Here is a 4,325-nt window from a genome sequence, read left to right as displayed (position 1 = left end):
AAGGAAAGATTCTCATCACCAAGTTTCAATTGGACAGAAACTTGGAATCATGCAACTTGTATTGTATGACGAATTAGAACCTTCATCTTTGGGAAATTAAGACTAATTCCTTGTTCACATATGTATGTGAGTCAAGTAAGGACTAAGGGATCTAGTACACACTGCTGTGTACTGGTCTAGTTCCACCACAAAGAACGATAAGACTATTCGTCATGAGTTACTAAAAGCTTAGTGAATATGATTATTCTTATAGGATTAAGTGTAGTTCTGAATCATTGAAAAAGTTTCAATGTATAGCCGAACGAATAAGAAGAATCAATTAGGCAGAAAAATAAAAGTTTCTCCAATCTAAAAGGAAAGGAGAGTACTTTAGTATCATGTTTTCTGATCATCTTATTGATTATGGTACCATGTCACAATTGATCCTCTAGGGACACCTTGGTACATTTGTATGGCTAAGAAGAGGAATCGGGAATTGTAGAAATGGTTAAATCGAGAAGGTGAATCATACTTCGTTCCAAAATCTAGTCTTAAAGTCATACTCCAAGATTGTACATTGAGTGACATATCCTAAGTAGGCTTATAACACATCATGAAATGTAGAGTAGAAAATTTTTCTTACTCATGCACATTTGTAATTGGTAGTTGTGATGTTTTAGATAAGACAAAGACCAACTAAGACTAATTATATGAAGTGTCATTCTTGATAAGAATCTGCACTAACTCTTGGATATTTGTTTGTCAAGGAATGGTTCTTGACAAGAGAATTTTATATGTCAAGAAGTCAGTGGGAGTCTTAAAGATCTTGAAAAGTTTCAGGAACTAATCAAGAATAAACCTATTGTTTATCACTAGCACATGACTTGAGGTTTGTAACCTATCGTGTTGATATATTCTTGTTTCTATGCCATTCCAGTTAAATTTGAGTATGCATGTGAGTTCTGCAAGTTCTCAATCGTTTACATAAGGCAAGGCACCTTGATCAGTGAAAGTTCATTGATCAGTAAGGGTGATCTTCTCAACAACTTGGAAGACATGGTAGGCCCTTGTGCTGCCAAGTGGCAAGAAATTAAGATTGAACAAGTTCAGTCCATATGAGTTTGAATATGCCATAGACCTTATCTAATGATAATGGTTGGAAATGACATGTTCACATGGATAGGAACACATACACCATTAAATTTAAGTGTCATAAGGTTTCTCTCCAATTCATGAAAATGATTGTGAAGAAACGCTTTCACTAAGTAAATTTAAGGAGATAGCAGTTGTGTTAATTGCATTCTCAAATTCGATTATGATTGCGGCATCCCTCTTCATAGTTCAAATTGTGAGAAATAGAAAATAATTTGAACATTCGGGATTTACTGGTATGAGTTCTGAAATAGTTTAGACATACATATGAGCTATCTAAGGAAAGGTGTATGAGTTTGAGAAGCCTAGATAAAGTCTTATCAAAGCATCTTGTATCAGAAATCTGAAATTTGGTAAGAAAGTCAATAAGTATTGATTTCTAGAAGTCCAACTGATTTATGGGTACATGTCAAAACTAGTGGGAGCATAAGTGTTATGCTAGTAAGAATATAATTATCGTGATAGTAGGAGCATGATTATTATGTGAAGTGTTGCAAGTTAGCAATATTGGTTATAGGAAACAAAGGTTAAGAATTTGCCAAGTTGCAAAGTTTGAAAAGCTGTTTCGCTATAGAAGGATTTAACGGAGAGGCAATCATACTTCATTTCGAATCTAAAAGCTTAGATTGAAATTTTAATAGACTTGGTCATAAATGTCATGTTGAAATGTTTCAACATAAGAAATTCTATACATGACAATATTATAGCAAAGGACTGGTTAGGTATCATGTCTTTATGTAAGACATTATGAATCGTACTCCATATGCTTCGGGTATAGGATCGATTGCATATGCTATAATATTCACCTGTTCTGATTTTCCAACTGCCTAGAGCATTGAGAGGGAAAAGGGACCAGAACTGGTTATGACTGAAAGTCATTAAACAACCGTCAATGACAATCTGAGGTTTACCAAGGATAGGTTGCTTATGGATAGTTGGAAGTATAGTAATGAATGGACCATATTGATATAATTCTGAATAGATAGGATTCTATTAAGAATGGATAGTCATATGGAAATTATGGAAAAGTTTCCATAATGGGAGTTGGATATCAAGAATCTATGAGTAAGTTAGAAACTTTTATGCAAGAAGGATGTTCAAAGTAATGTGCTTTGAATATGAGACTTCGTATCTATGGAATTGTCTTGTAACAATTTCCAATGGAAAGTTTTGTAATTGGCAAAGTCTCTGTGACTTGTGTACATTGTAGTTACAGAAGGATCACTGCATATAAGCTTAGAATGTAACAGATTACAGTAAGTGGCAAGGACCTGGTATTCTTACACTTACGATAAGGATTTGGAATTGGGAAATGAGTGTCATTGGAAATGTTTACAATTGATCTATTTCACGAACTACGGACCATAGGTAAACATAGTGTGCATGCTTGGAGCGTGGGATGACTATTGTTTTACTTCAAGTATTAAGTTGATCAGTCGAAACGTTATACAATGAATAATGTGTAATCGATATGGTGATTAGATAAAAGGTGTTTTATTTATATTCAAAAGTTTTGAGACCATATTGGATTCGATTATTCTTGTGTTTCACTTCGCATGTTGTTTGAAAATCAGAGTAATATAAATAATGTGGAATCTCAATTGTTGTTGATAAGTATGTACAGTTACGCATTCGCCTTCCCACAATCACCAATGATACCTGAAAAACATTTAATCCATAACTATAAGCCAAAGCTTAGTGACTTCCCCCAAAATATCACACACCACAATACACATACAATGCATGCACACATGAGCCTTCAGTCTGCCTGGACCGCCTTGTAAGGCCTACAAGATGCCTAGATCGCTCTACTGAGGCTACAGTCTATTGGATCGCCTCGCAAGGTATATAATAGCTAGAATTCTCCCTTAGGCCTCCAGTCCACGACTGGTCTGTTGGATTAGGTGTCTAAGCCTATAACTATAATTGGTATGTACTTGACCCGAGAGTAGCATGGTCCATTTCGGGTTGCCTTCACCAGAATAATCTGATAGGATGGATAATTGAGAAAGAGGTTATTTTTGATTTATTAATATATTATAAGAATAATATATTAATTGAAAAATCATATTATTTAATTGGTATTGATCAAGAATTAATTTGGAATTAATTTAGTGATCTAAAGAGACTAACTAAATTAACGGTGATTGATTATGTAAATCAGTGATACATATAGTTTGGGCCGATGATCCATGATTGATTAGTGATGGACTAAGTTTATGTGAGAGTCCATGAAGTGTTAGTACATAAGGCTAATGAGTTATTAGATTAAAAGCCCAAGTGAATTAGGGTTTACAAGATGAAACCCTAGGAATTCCACACTATAAAAGTAACCTCTTAGCTCCAAATTCACCACCCCAAGGGTTCTAAGAGAACCCTAGCCGATTTTGGTGGTTCTAGACTCTCTCTCTCAAATTCCTCCATTTTTTCATGGTTTTTGTGACTTGTTTGAGACATCACACTTGAGGTACTAAGCTCTTGTAAGGCCAACAACTACAAGCTACAAATAAGAGGTATTCTTCTAACTAGTTTTATGATTCATGTACCGAATTTGTATGCTAGATAGGTTTCATGCTTTGGATAATTTTTGTTGCATGTATAATTAGAGAAAACTTAGATCCAAGGCATTAGGGTTGTATGTACTGATGGGTTTTAGGTACAACAAATAAACTAGAAAACAATTCCTAAGTTCACATGCAACCTACTTTGGATCTATGTTTTAACTATTGAACATACAACTTTGAATTCCAAAACAAGAACCCTAGAGGAGAGAGGCTAATTTCGAAATTAACAAACTAGGGTTTAGGGTTTACATACCTTTCAATTGTTATAGCAAACAATTGATATTCCCTTGATCTTGATCTTGATCTTGATCTTCTTGGAAGCTTTAGCACCACAAGTGTAATGCCTCTAATGGAATCACACCCAAACTAGCAAGAAGGAAAGTAGAAGAGAGAGGGGAGAGGGAGTATGCAATTTCGGCCAAGGTATTCTTCCAAAGAATCAGTACACAAAATGTGAGCCTGGAGGCTCCTTAAATAGTTGAGGGAACTAGGGTTTAGGGAAAACCCTAGTTATCCTTTGCTTAGGGCCTAAGCAAGACCCAAGGCCTTATCTTGGAGCCCTTGGACGAATTCTCTAGGGTTTCCCCTAGGGTTTTCGTCCACCCCCTTCCAAGGGGGTTCTGGAACCTT

The sequence above is a fragment of the Lactuca virosa genome, chromosome 4 (assembly GCF_052849685.1).
Source record: "Lactuca virosa cultivar CGN04683 chromosome 4, Lactuca_virosa_CGN04683_v6, whole genome shotgun sequence".
NCBI classification, from domain to species: Eukaryota; Viridiplantae; Streptophyta; class Magnoliopsida; order Asterales; family Asteraceae; genus Lactuca; species Lactuca virosa.
The sequence above is the reverse complement of the archived record's forward strand: the minus strand, read 5'-3'. Positions refer to the sequence as shown.